The sequence below is a fragment of the Ambystoma mexicanum genome, chromosome 8, assembly GCF_040938575.1.
Source record: "Ambystoma mexicanum isolate Mex_15411 chromosome 8, UKY_AmexF1_1, whole genome shotgun sequence".
Classification (NCBI taxonomy): Eukaryota; Metazoa; Chordata; class Amphibia; order Caudata; family Ambystomatidae; genus Ambystoma; species Ambystoma mexicanum.
The window spans coordinates 588685889-588701517 of record NC_090929.1 but is presented as its reverse complement, the minus strand read 5'-3'; positions in this window follow the sequence as shown (position 1 = coordinate 588701517).

Genomic DNA, 15629 nt, shown 5'->3' with positions numbered 1-15629 from the left:
TATGGCGATGTGACCTGGTGATATGAAGATGGCAATCAGGAGACACTAAAGACTTTGGCTGAAATCTTAAAAGTATTCAAAACACTAGGCTTTGATCTATTTGTAAATGGTAGCTATGCTGTGTTCTTTTATACCTGTAAATACAGGTAATTGCTAGCTTCCCTGTCCTCTTCAACCCTGTCCTGGTGAAGGTGACTGTGGGCTTCACCTTTGAACCCTCAGAAGTATGTTCTCCGAAGAGAGCAGAGGAAACTTTGACTGTCTCCAGATTGTTCTTCGACTTTTTTCCAGAAACTTTCTATTTCAGTTTCTATTTCAGTTCCTAATGTGTATTGACTTAAATCCTGGTTGAACTACATTTTATATTTCCATTAGTCTAGTCTGACCTTTTTATGAGTGGATCCCTTTGGGAGAAGCAGAATTTCTCCCAGCAAATATACCGAGTAGCTTGAGCACCTGCATTTGGTACTAGATTTTCTCAAAGTGATAAATACCGATATAACTCTATCTATTCTCTGATGAGGAAGAAACAGAAAGCTCCCAATGCTGAGGCAAACACCTTGATAAAAATAGAAAGCCTCCTAAATGACCTAAGCAATGAAGGTTTGCCAACAAGCACAGACATAGAAATGGGATCAGAGTCTACAGATACTAATATAAGCACTCAAGGATCTCTACCCCTGGAATGTTTCAGCAGCAATAATAAAACATTGGAAGATTGATTGCCAGTGAATAAAAGTAAGAAAAAAACTCATAAACAACTACAACTACAATAGGTCCAGTGCAACCTCAGACAAGCAGCACCTCAATGAGCTCTTTAAAGATCACTACAACAAAATCTTAGAATCCTGCAATTTGCCACATATCAGATGACACACTTGTAGAACCCTTCATCTATCCGATGCCCTGACTCAACCTCCAAAAACCACACACAAAAGAACACACAAAGCACAGGGCGACTTATTACCTACGGGCGGAGTATTATCGACCCCACTGAGATTTATACTGAGCACAAATCTATGGCTCCAATTTAAATATCGACTGGGCAAGACAAAGTTTCCAATTCATGTACAGTGGCAACAATATCGATCCTTCCAGTCAATAAGGATGTTAACGAGGGAACTCATGATCTTAGCACCACAATTATGGTTATAGCTGACTTTGTTCCCTTACAGAACAGATTTCTACCACTAAAGGTGGAACAGAACATACAGCAGAATAGGGAGAAACCATCCCCAACTGTCCCTAATAGAATTCAAGATGAATTGGCATCAAAAGTCTCACCAGACTTACCAGGTCTAGATACACATAGATAGAAATAAGATTAATGATGATTTGGTTAGAAAAGGAATGAGCGCAAGCTATTCACCAATAGAATCCCTGCTTTGACATGTACTGCTGGACCTGGAATTGATAAAAACCAAAACTAGTGGTATTAACCACTGTATGGATGCCCTGTCAAAAACGATTTTCCCAACCACTGTTCTTGGCAAAGAAGGTTAATGTCCACATGTGGTAGCATCAAAGACGACCTTGAAAGAAAGAACAATAATGAACCATTTGTGCTCTAGTGATCGTCTCATTGCAAGTGACTCCCATTGTATAAAGGCACCTCCCTTACCAGAAAACACTATTAGAGCAACTGTTAGACCCACTGCTCGAATTCTGAGCAGATCACAAGAGGCCATAACCAATCATGAATCAAGTTTTATTTCTTCAATGAAGGGGCCAATAACTAATACTTCTATACAGAGAAACACAAATAGCATCTTCTGAAAGGCATAGGGCCTCATTACGAGTATGGAGGTAGCCATGCTGCTTTTAGGGAATTACCGGGTCGTGCCGACTTTAGCGGGCCCGGTAATTCCCATTCTCGGGACCCGGACCCGGTACATCCCCATTCCCATTTGAGGCCCCATAGGGCTCAATGGGAATGGGGAGGATGCTAACAACGGGCCCGTTAATGACAGGCCCGTTGTTAACATCCTGGTCTGCTAGCGGGACCCGCTAAGGACACCTGGTCTGACCAGGCGTTCCAGAGCAGGACCCGCTGCAGACCTTGTAATAGGTCAGCCCGGAATGAACGGTGCCGGTCCCTTACCGGCACCGTTCATTCCGTGGCCGCCTTCCTCGTAATGAGGCCCATAGTGCCCTTAGAACTGTTTCAGAAAAATTCCAACTAGTCACTAGTAAACAAATGTATCCTTTGGCTATGCTTTATTACATTTTAAATAGGGTGTACGTCGATAATCTGAAGTTACACAGTAGCTGTGGTTAGACATCATTACTCTACGCATTTTTCCCATGACACCATTGAGCGCAGGTTGACAAACCAATATCTGACCGGAGGTTTATTCAGCATAGATGCTATATTTATTCCACCTAACGGCTCAAGAATACAACTGAAATCTTTCTCATCTTTTTTTCTTCAAGCATCCTCCCCCTCAATGCCCACACCTCCAATGATATCACTGTGAATGATACTCATATGACATCAAAGTATAATCACAACAAAGAGCATACTAGCGCAGTTCGCCCAATCACTACTGGAAAATTCATGATGTAAATCCACTTCTTGCTCTGGCGTAGTGGATACTAAAGCACTACACTCTGAAATAAATCCACCATTTGGGGCAAACAATGTTGTTTAAACAAACGAGGGGTAGTCTTAACATCCTGGTGTATAGCATGCATATTACTATGCATTGAGGATACTGTTTCACAGAATTTCGTCAGCACCTCTGGAATTATCTGTTTTCAAGATACTTGGTTGATGAATAGTATTCACAAACCGAGTTATCTGAGTTACTACAGTCTGGCCGAGAGGAACAATAAGGTAGAACAAATGGTGGCCTTTTAACATGGGTATCTCATGATTTACCAGCAACATTTTCCTGTATAGAATCTAATAACTCAGACACCCAGATTATTCAATGGGAGTATGACGTGGATACAATCATACTTATAACAAATGTTTATGCTAGATTGCAAGAGAATATGATTAACATGTTTGAAAATACTTAAGATTTAGTAGATACACTGAGTACTAACACCAAAACCTACCATATACTACTAGTAGTTGATTTTAATTGCCTGCGTGAACATGTCAAGAAATACATATTTGTATACAATCAGACGAAATATGGAATATACCTAAGGTGAGAGGAGATACGTCTGTTTTAAGAAACGGGTATTCTGATAGACATGTACAATCTATATTAAGTAGAGGACACAGATCTTGAAATTACCATTTTCCCACTGATATCCCAGCTAAGCACACAAACCTAAAATTGACCATATATTGGTCAAGATGGAGAGCTGGCACCCCATAGTGCTGAGCTGATGGCCCTGGGCCGGATGGTGTGCGTTACAAATAAACAAACAAACAAACATAGAGAGAAAGCTTTGAGGTTATTCCAAGACTGAAGAGCAACCACACTCCGATATACATTTCAAGTGTGATCCAACAAACCCTCAAATTGCAGTGTCAAACAGAACGATACGATGTTGAGCAATTGTTTCCTCTGATAAAATGCCAGAGATTTACAAAGTAATTCTACCTTCACAGGAAACAGTCTCTGTACAGGAAGATATTAGTTTAATAATTAAATTGTGGACAACCCTTATTGATACCTCACAACCATCTTTCACCTGTACAAGCAAAACCATAAGAAAGACACATTTAGCGACAGTTGGTTTGATCAGGAATGCTGGTGCAGTAAAGAACAACTGGTTACTGCACTTATGTTTTAATTTTTTTATTTAATGTTTTGCATACTTATTACAACATTTACCAAATTTAAAACAGCATCATAAAAACAGTAATAATACAATGTCCATTAAAATAGACCATAATCAAAAGATAGAAAACAGAAAAAAAACAATTACTAATGACAAACATGTTATCACTTTCAGTCTCTGTAAGCAGCAATTCTAAGAAGAACACATTCCCAGACATAAATAGCCGCAGCAGCAATCACCAGAGACTCAGCAGAGTGGTTGACCAAAATGGTTCAGAACCCATTCCTTCAGCAGTGTAAAAATGTAAGTAACCGTTAGCATAAAGGTCCATTAAGTGTGTACATTTAATATCCCCAGGCTTTTGTAGGTTACTACCAGTCCCTTCCCTATCTTTCACATAAATCCTCTCCTAGCAAACACCAGTCAGGTATTGAGACGAGAAAGAGACACACTATAGCCATACCTCCTATTTTTATGTGGCAACTAGTTTCTACTGTGTCTTTATACAAGTGACACAAACACTGCCCACATGGAATTTGAGTCCAAGCACCCATGACCTCAAGCACAGGTAGTAAATTCAAGCACAGATATAAAAATGAATCCCTTGAGTTTATTACTACTTATTTTTGTGAGATAGCTGTGGGGTTCAAGGCCCTGGAAACTCTGAGTTGCGTACAGAGCATAACGTTTTTTGGATGCAAGATATTCAGTTGAAGACATGCAATCCCAGGCTAGCGATTTCTTTTTTAGTTTCCTAAGAAATTCATGTCATCCTTTAGATCATTGGGTGACAGACCTATGGCCACTAGCCGTTGAGTGACCTTAAGGATCAGATCCACGTGGGCAGAGTTTTCAGATCTCCATGTGGAAAAAGTCACAAAGGTTGCTAACATAGTACCATCAAACTCTTTTGCCAGTAGTATGTTTCTCAACATCTTACAACAAGAAATTAGGGAGATAGTACGCAATTCTAAATGTTGTACCTCCGCAGGAACTGTTGCAGGAAGTCCGAATAAGGACCTCAACAGCCTTCCTTCTATGAGCTTTAGCCATTTCACGTGATGGTTAGTTAACGTTTCCATCCCATACAGTATGCTGGGAATTACCCCCTTCTTATAAATCTCGACATATCCCGAGATGGACCCTCCACCCGCATTCACTATAAAGTTTTTAATTACATGCCATTTACACATGGCTTTAAGTGTAATGTGGGTCTTATATTGCTGAGCACTGGGGGTACTATAGAAAGGCAAGCCTAAATACAGATATTAATTAACAATATGCAGTTTCTCACCTCCCATGTACTAAGTGTACCTGGCTTGGTGCTTCCATTTCCCTTTGATTATCGTAACCTTACTTTTGTTTAGGTTTATTGTCAAATGGTTTTCAAGTGCATATAAGTGGAGGGCATTAATTGAGCGCTGAACGCCCAAAGGTGTCCTATGTAATAGGACTGTATCATTGTCAAAGGAGATCCAGGGCATTGGCTACCCCCCAATATTAGGGGGAACGTTTTTGCCCCGACAAAGTTGTGTCCATGTCAGCCACGTAGAGGTTGAACAAGAGGGGTGCTAATACAGCCCCTTGCTTCAGACCTTTATTCGTATTGACCGCAGCTGAGATGGTTCATATCTGGGTGAGTCTAGGAGTCACTTTAGTAGTAGTGTAAAGCATCTTAATATAGTATAACAGGTTGGAGTTGATGCCCCATCGCTCAAGTTTGTCCCAAAGCCGAGGGCGTGATAGATTGTTAAACGTTGCAGTGTAGTCCACAAAACATAGATATAACCTGTTGTCCGTACCATGGAGAACATCTGCTAACAAGAGCTGTAACGCCCACATGGCGTGTGATGTAGATTGTCCCTTTCTGTAGCCTGTTTGTTTAGATTTTAAAACTGCGGCTACATCAGCCCATTTGTGAGCAGTCTCAAGGGTATGGTCGCAAATATTTTACTACTGCTGTCAATCATCACCAGCAACTGATAATTTATGGGTTCGGTAAAACTTCCTTTCTTGTGCACTGGTTTTAATGTGGACCATCTCCAACTGCTCAGTACGATATCCATTCTGATGATGTCTTTGAACATTGTTAGTAGCAGATTTCCACAGAAATATGAATGATGCTTTAGGACAGCGTTTGCTAGCTAGTCAAGACCTGGAGCTCTGGATGCTTTTGATTTGGCTATTATACTCAATATATATTCAATAAGTCAAGCTGTAGTAGACCTGTGTAATCGACTGGTATTGACAGCTTTTCCTCCTCGCTGGGACAGGCAAGATCTAAATATAGTTGTTTGATATGAGTGCCAAGCCTGCTATTAGATGCTGCATAATTCTACCGCCAATATTGCTGAAAGATGGGAACAATATAAGTGCCAGAACTTCCTGACATTATGAGTTTTTATTAGCACAAAAAACAAATTCCAGGTTGAGTTATAAATACTCTGCTTGTGCAGCCTAAGCCAATTTTTGAAATGCACAATGAAATGGTCATGTCCGTCCTAGTAGTTGCAATGGCTAGGCGAATTTTCACTTTCTGGTGTGCATAGTGTAAGGAATCTTAGGGCGTCCTCAATTCTTTCCCAATATCGTCTCCTCCTAGGGGACAAGGAAAAGGCTGTCGCTATCAGATCCTGACCCTGGGCGTGGATATGCGAGGGAGGATAACCTGGGTGGAGGAGACTTGGGGAGTGGGGATGAGGCACCCTTGGGTGAGACCCGGTATTCCCCATTTCCTTTTTCTAATGATGCTAATATCCCCCAGTCCTTTGTTGGTTACTACCAGTCCCTTCCCATTCTTTCACATAAATCCTCTCGCAGCAAACATCAGTCAGGTACTGGGACGAGGAAGAGACACATTAGAGCCATACCTACTATTTTGATTGAAACTTACACACACAAACATCACTTTGGTACTGGGATTAGGAAGAGGCATCAAACACTGAAGAAAGACTGGTGGTTTGACAAGGAGCGGTCTAGTCTTTCTGAAAGTTCAATTGTTGCCAGGAACTTTAAATGGAGGAAACGATTGCATGAGAGGGACTTTGGTTTCCTCTTGGAAACATAGCAGAATACGAAACGAGAGGCGGAAACCCAGAGAAGCTGCAGCAGCAGAAGAGCGGGAACTGGATAGAAACCAGGTTGAGACGTGTTGGTGACCCGGAAGATGCACAACCTGTATTGTGGAATGCTGCAGAGATGCTGTGAGAAGAGTGAAGCTACCTGGGCATTCGCAGCTGCAGGAACACGAGGACAGTGCTTACTGGTGCTCCAGGGAAGGCAGCGAGGGGAAGAGAAGTCCTGGAAAAGGGAACCAGAGGGTGTGGAAAGGTGGCGCAAAGCAGCATGAGCCGAAGCAGGTGTTCCAGCCCCAAACGAAGCCAACAGACATGCGACTGGAAACCGGTGAATCTGCCCCGAAGGCAAAGGGACCCCAGGGCGTGTCAATTGTACAAATGAAGCTGAGAAACATTGAATATATGGCAGGTCCGCGAACAGGGGACTGATGAATGTTAAAGAAGCATTGACAAAAGATAAACAGAGATCATTAAGTAGTACTGGAAGGAATGAAAGTTTGTGATGAACATTGTTGTGAGGCAAATGAGCATTGCCAAGAGTCAAGTTTGAGATGAACACTGTTGAGAGGCAAACGAGCATTGCCAAGAGTCAAGTTTGTGATGAACATTGTCCAGAGGCAAACAAGCCTTGCAGAGAGATAAGCAAGAATTGTCAGATATTAATTAAGCAATATGCCCCGAGCGGCGGGGGCATTACCTGACTCGGTAATGCCCCCACAGCGAGGGTATATTGCTATTTTTACCTCGGCCCGCAAGATCTGCGAGACCGGGGTACTAAAAGCATTTTTCCCTGCCCTGAAACGCTGCAGCATTTCGGAACAGAAAAAAAATTAAAATGACTGACAAAATGGCCGCCGGGGAAGGGAAAACGGAGTCCGTTTTTCCTTTCCATGGCGGCCATCGGGAGTGGACGCGCTGGGAACACTTCTGTTCCCTGTGCATCCGCTCGCGGAAAAATAAAGAGAAGAAGGTAAGTGGGGTTGAAAGGGCGGAAGAGAAGGAGCGAAATAAAAAGAAAAAATAGGACCTGGGTCCCTGGCGGGGGACGATGGAAGCCTCCAGCCATGTGGAGGCTCGGAGCGGGGATGGCCACCACCGAGTCTCCACACAGCTGGAGGCTTCGATCGTCCCCCACCGGGGACAAAGCAGGCTGAAGGTAAATGGGGTTGGGAGGGCGTAACGGACGGAGGGGAAAAAAGAAAAAAAAAACATACCTGAGTCCCCAACGGGGGATGAAGGAAGCCTCCAGCCATGTGGAGACTCGGAGCAGAGATGGCCCGCTCCGAGTCTCCACACGGCCGGAGGCTGCCATCCTCCCCCACCGGGGACAAAGCAGGCTGCAGGTAAGTGGGGTTGGGAGGGCTAACAAAAAAAAACATACCTGGGGCCCCGGCGGGGGATGAAGACGGCCTCCTGCCGTGCGGAGGCTCAGAGCGCAGAAGACCCAACTTCCAGCCTCCTCATTGGCTGAGGGCTGAACAAGTAAATTATGGCAAAACAAGCAATAATAAAGCATCAAGGCCGTGCGCTGAAACTGTGGCCTGAAGTAACACAAGTTAGGTGTGTCGGTTGCGTGACTTGTAATGGGAGGACTGCGTGGTCCGACAACTGTGCCTAGACCGAGTACACCCACCCAAAGAAAGCCACTTTGTGATTGAACCAAGGTAATCGGACGTGAACTATACTAGAGGAACTAAACTTTATTGAACGATAACCAAAACTGAAGAGCTGGGAAGTGTCCCACGGAGTCGATTTATTTTTGAACTTTTAGAGACTTCAAAGCTTGTGGAAGGGAACCCCTTTTGAAAACATGAACTATTTGAACGTTGGGGAAGGGAAACCCCTTTTCCACTCAAGAGTTGGAAGAAGCTCTGAACTTTTATTTTTGAACACTTCTCGGTTGATGCTGACATCCCTACTCATTGTAAACATTTAGATGTGAGGGTAAGTATAGGTTTTGGACACAGACAGACATGTTGCTTTGAACTTTCTGACACAGACTATCATTAGTTTCAGTTAGGTAGGGAAATCCGACCTTAGTATATGGCATGTTAGGTCGTTTTTCAACCCCCTTCTTAATTAATAAAAGTTTATAACCCAAACGTTATTCAGTTGTCTGTGTCTACTTCATGATGCCTTCACAAAAGCCATATCAAAAATAGGTAAAACACTCCTATGTTGCATCGGCACAGATTTTTTCCAACTAGTCTGAGGCCAATAGGGCTGACATGTCTCCCTTTGCAGCCAGCAATAATTTGGCAGGCTTGTAAGGACTAGCTGATGCTAATGTGTAGATTTTACCAATGTTGGCTTCCGTCCACACAATGCGATTTCCCTGGATATTGCAAGTTGCTGTGGCTAATGCATTTGCCAGTTCACTTGATACATCAAGATCCAGGGCCACGTGCAATATTGCATGATCGCCCAGGATGGTATGAGCGATCTCATGTTTGACGACTAGCCTACGTTTGGACCTTGCAACAAAGATGCTATCAAGACATGAAACACTAGCACCATCTTCCCTAGGCTTAACATGCAGTAAAGTGTCACAATCAGGAGGCAAAAGAGGTTCAAGACCGAAACTTAACAGCATATTGGACCATTTACGCCCTTCATTCAGCAACCCCAAGCTATATTTGTTTGCACTGCCTCCCGACGTTCCAACCTCTATTCATCCGCAATACCAATGCAATGGGCGTTGAGATCCCCTGAGCAAAATGTGGGCTTGCCGGGACCATCCAAAAAAGTCAAATGGACAGTAAGTCCAAATGGCTATTAACTACTGCGCACCCTCGCCGCTGCACACTGCTCCGAGTATAGTCCCTGGACTCCCACACCTGCGCCCATCACAGTCTCTGGACCCACTCAACCCACTCCTAGCCCAGTCCCTGGGCTCTCTCCTCCCCACCACAGACCTTGTGCTCTCCAAACCCTGCTGCCACCAACGTCTATGGGCCCTCCCCACCCTGCTCCAACCACTGTCCCATGGCCCACCCCCCATCCTGCTCCTACCACAGTCCCTTGGCTCCCCCCACCCTGCTCCCAGCACAGTCCCAGGGCCAGTGGTGATTTTTTTTTAAGTGGAGTGGCATACATATTTCCCCCATAGCGATCAAGCGTAGCAAGGAAGCCTAAACCAATCGAGGGGGGTTCAGGTGGGGTTCTACCCATGACATGTTTTGAAATAATGGGTTATAATGCTGCATTTTAGAGCACACTTTAAAATAAATTGGGTATAAATTGTGTGAAATTGGGTAAAAAGCCAAACAGTTTGCAATTGGCACTTTGGGCTGACTGCTACTGTATTTCTCTAAGATCCATTTATGTTCTAAAAACTGAGAATGCCACTACCACACAGTTTGCTAAGAAACAATTGGCAAGATTATTAGAACTCTTATAGAGGCTGAAAGGAATGTTTCAGTATGTCACAAGTGTGCAGGGTATGATCACCCTTTTACCTATAGAGAACAGTATTAAATATACTTTTTAAACAGCCACAGTCATTTAGCAGGGTTTGAAATATCAGGAATCCGATGTGGGCTGCTGAATCCAAACACTGCAGGTTACGTGTGTGCTAGCCGTAATACTACGCAAGTCTTTCCAAGTCTCAGCCACATCTTATTGAGAAACGGTTCACTATCATATATCTCTTTGTAGTTTGCAGTTTGTGTAGCCGCTTACACACTGGGTATCCAAGTGCGATCATCTTCTATGGTAATTTACTACTAATTAGACGCACCAAAAATGTATAAGCATGTTTAAAAGATTGCAACACTTCCAAGTAAATAAATAATAAATATAAAATAACTAAGTCCCAGGGTGCAAAGTGCTCATAGCTGAAAGTCAGGAGTGGATGAAGAAGCTCATGATGCCATTTGAAAAAGCGTTCTAGCTTGTATAGTGATGGTCTCTTATAGACTCCTGTCTGTGTTTAAGGTTCCCAGTGTTGATGCACCGTGGTGTTAGACATGATCACACATATTAAAGCATGAGTAAAATGAATTACGCTGGTGACAACTGTCAATTACTACCAGCTTCAATGAAATACACATTACAAAAGTGGAAAATACCATCTGCGAGTAAAACCCACTCTGTTAGGTTACCAACAGTTTTACATTTGACCAGGAATACATTAGCAACGAATCCCCTAATCACCAGAATTGTTCGGGGTTTTGTTCTATTGAAATGTTCAGAACTTTTCCAGAGATTCGACCAAAGAAGTCTGAAGTAACTGAATAGCAAGAATTAGAGCTCTACAAGGGAGGGCAGGTTGCTGCCATTCCATAACTGGCCCTAAACCATGTGCCGCTGCCCTGCACGGACCTAAAAGGCCTGCAGGACAATGCATTTCAAGTGTCCATTTAGCCTAGTGTCACTCCTGAAAGATCTAAAATCTTCCCTTTGTGATGGAGCACTGGTCTAGAATAAACAATTGGGCACATTGGGCTCTAGATTATAGACAAAAAAATAACCGTTTTTTTTCTTTTTTTCAGCCTGTGGGTGCACAGCCCCCCGGGCATGAGCTTGCGGCTCCCCAGGGTCACACGACCCACAGTTTGAATACCACTGGTCTAAAGGGAGTCGCCTTCTGTGCTCTATTTCTCCTGTCTCTCTGTTGTTTGTTTTTTTATGAACAGTCTTTGGTTTGGTGTTTAGACCTTCTAGCTTTAGAAGTGCCAACAGATGTTAGTGGCATATTTGTCTTAGAAGTTCCTGTTCGTTCGATAATTACATTGTATCATCACCTTGCATCTGAGTTTGTATATACATTGAAGGGAGGGGGTATTTAGCATGTTTGATTCTGCCATTGGCCCATCAGCTGAAATGACGGTATCTTAAGTGTTCAAAAGCGGAGCTGCTCTGGATACTGGGCTAGTACTGTTTATTAATATGATGTCCATCACCTTGGCCAATATATGCTTTATACTTTGTTGTTCATTTACCAGTGTCTATCACAGACCAAATATGGCGTCAACGGTCACAGCCACTGGGTTGAGACTTGGATTGGAGGAAATGAGTTGAGTTGTTAGTTAAAAATAAGGCACTCATGTCAGTGCTGCTGGCATCCAGCTCAGTAACAGTGCCACTGCAAGTCATTCTAAGTCAGCTTTCACCGACAAATGTGCACTATGGATGTTAATTTGTGCTATTAATTCCATATTTACAGATTTGCCTCCCAAGGATTTGCGGCGTAAGTCAAGACACAGGTTTAACAAACAATTATTATTGTCAATGTTGTAATTTGATAACCAGGAGCTTGCGGCATTAGGGCAATGATTTGGATCTGCGGTGTTTCCTATCAAAGTTGCAGCTGGTGAAAAGAAACCTGGGTTTTAGTTTGTTGCGTTTGTGCTAGCTCCTCAAACCTGCCCTGCTGTGCTGCCCACAAAGGTAGAGTCCCCCTGTAGAGTTTGTGTGTTTACACTCTTGGCGGTCGTCTTTGTGGCCCGTATGTTTGATTTCATTTTGCATGCTGGTACCATGTAGCGTTTATTCTGGCTTCTGAGGGGATAAGAGCGTGGCAGTGGAGGTTTGGCTAGTATTTGTTTGGTTTTCATATTCTCTCAGAAAGTTTCTCGTCGAGAAAAGGAGGAGACAGACGTGTTTGGAAGTGTGATTGTGGCGTTATTGCGGGGAGCAGCAACTTCTACCACAGAGCGTACAAATGCAGTTTGGCGCTTTTCCGGCCCCAGTCAGACCACCGCAAGACCATTCTACACAGAGTTCCTCGCTGTAGTGGTGTTTTTAAGCACTTGCTCGTATGCCATGATTCAATGCTCCTCCTTCTCCCAATGTAGAGGAAAAAGACTTGCCACCACTGTGAGACAACACCTACACCACTCCGCTCGGCGCTCCGTGCTGTATAGTGTTTTTAAGGTATTTTAGATTTAGTAGATACAGTGAGTACTAACACCAACACCTATCATATACTACTAGTAGTTGATTTTAATTGCCAGCTTGAATATGCCAAGAAATGCACATTTTTATACGATGAGAGTGACGAAATATCGAATATACCTTAGGTGAGAGGTGATCCAGCAGTCTTAAGAAACAGATATGCTGATAGATTAGTACAATCTATATTAAATTGAGGACACTGATCTTGAAATGACCATTTCCTCCCTGACATCCCAGCTAAGCCCACATTTAGAACCTTAACAAGTAAATCTAAAATGTACCATATATTGGTCAAGATGGAGACTGGCACCTCATACAGAGAAAGCTTTGAGGTTATTCCAAGACAGAAGAGCACCCTCCGATATACTCTTATTACAACCAAAGAGAAATGCCCACATTTCAAGTGATCCAACAACCACTCAGATTGTAGTGTCAGAGAGAATGATAAGATGTTTAGCTATTGCTGGCTCCGATAAAATGCCAGACATTCACAAAGTAATTTTACCTTCACTGGAAACATTCTCTTCACAGGAAGATATTAATAAGTTATTTAGTAAGTACATTGTGGAGAACCCTTATTGATACCTTACAGCCATCTTTCACCTGTACAAACAAAACCAAAAGAAAGACAAATTTAGCGACAGTTGGTTTGATCAGGAATGCCTTTGCAGTAAAGACAACTGGTTAGTGCACTTAATGGAAAAGGTCTCTAGAGATATTGAAGAAATCATAAGATTAAGAAAGAATTACAAAAATCTAGTTCTGCAGAAGACAGAAACAACAGATAGCAGACAGATGGGAAAGTATGAAGAGTGCATGTGCCAACAAGGGCTCAAAGATGTTGTGGTGCCTAGTCTCTAAAGGCACCACAGGGGAAGTTGTCAACATTGAAATCCACATCTTTAGGGATCTGTGGGAAAACCTTTTTACTACATTATACAACAAACCTTTTGAGAATGCAAATAGTTTATCAAATGATGTTTATGATCGGATTATTGATATTGTTCTCCCCCCTCCAGATTTCTAAAAATAAAGTAGGAAGAACTCTCCTGTCCCAACAATCTAATATAGCCCTTGGTTTTACAAAGGTAGCGGGCGCCCCTCTCTCGCAAGAACAGACATGATAACCTGTTCAGTGGTTATTAACCACTTGAGAGTTCGCAGCCACTGCTTTTACTCACTGTGCCTTTCACAGATGGGAAATATCCATTTGCATATCAGTCTTTGTCCTGCCCAGGGGCAGTCCAGCACCGAAATACAATGGCAATTCCAATCTGAACGAGAGTACCACCAGCAACCCCATACACGTGTTTCACCCTTGTTGGGGATCATCAGTGAGGTGAAGCTGATGCCTCTCTAAGCACAGTGAGAGGGAGACCACGTCTGGTTGCCCCCAGGAGACCTAGGGTTACCAATCCCAGGTTCCTTAACAAATAGTTTTACAAAGGTAGCGGGCGCCCCTCTCTCGCAAGAACAGACATGATAACCTGTTCAGTGGTTATTAACCACTTGAGAGTTCGCAGCCACTGCTTTTACTCACTGTGCCTTTCACAGATGGGAAATATCCATTTGCATATCAGTCTTTGTCCTGCCCAGGGGCAGTCCAGCACCGAAATACAATGGCAATTCCAATCTGAACGAGAGTACCACCAGCAACCCCATACACGTGTTTCACCCTTGTTGGGGATCATCAGTGAGGTGAAGCTGATGCCTCTCTAAGCACAGTGAGAGGGAGACCACGTCTGGTTGCCCCCAGGAGACCTAGGGTTACCAATCCCAGGTTCCTTAACAAATAGTTTTACAAAGGTAGCGGGCGCCCCTCTCTCGCAAGAACAGACATGATAACCTGTTCAGTGGTTATTAACCACTTGAGAGTTCGCAGCCACTGCTTTTACTCACTGTGCCTTTCACAGATGGGAAATATCCATTTGCATATCAGTCTTTGTCCTGCCCAGGGGCAGTCCAGCACCGAAATACAATGGCAATTCCAATCTGAACGAGAGTACCACCAGCAACCCCATACACGTGTTTCACCCTTGTTGGGGATCATCAGTGAGGTGAAGCTGATGCCTCTCTAAGCACAGTGAGAGGGAGACCACGTCTGGTTGCCCCCAGGAGACCTAGGGTTACCAATCCCAGGTTCCTTAACAAATAGTTTTACAAAGGTAGCGGGCGCCCCTCTCTCGCAAGAACAGACATGATAACCTGTTCAGTGGTTATTAACCACTTGAGAGTTCGCAGCCACTGCTTTTACTCACTGTGCCTTTCACAGATGGGAAATATCCATTTGCATATCAGTCTTTGTCCTGCCCAGGGGCAGTCCAGCACCGAAATACAATGGCAATTCCAATCTGAACGAGAGTACCACCAGCAACCCCATACACGTGTTTCACCCTTGTTGGGGATCATCAGTGAGGTGAAGCTGATGCCTCTCTAAGCACAGTGAGAGGGAGACCACGTCTGGTTGCCCCCAGGAGACCTAGGGTTACCAATCCCAGGTTCCTTAACAAATAGTTTTACAAAGGTAGCGGGCGCCCCTCTCTCTTGCCATTGTATTTCGGTGCTGGACTGCCCCTGGGCAGGACAAAGACTGATATGCAAATGGATATTTCCCATCTGTGAAAGGCACAGTGAGTAAAAGCAGTGGCTGCGAACTCTCAAGTGGTTAATAACCACTGAACAGGTTATCATGTCTGTTCTTGCGAGAGAGGGGCGCCCGCTACCTTTGTAAAACTATTTGTTAAGGAACCTGGGATTGGTAACCCTAGGTCTCCTGGGGGCAACCAGACGTGGTCTCCCTCTCACTGTGCTTAGAGAGGCATCAGCTTCACCTCACTGATGATCCCCAACAAGGGTGAAACACGTGTATGGGGTTGCTGGTGGTACTCTCGTTCAGATTGGAGTTGCCATTGT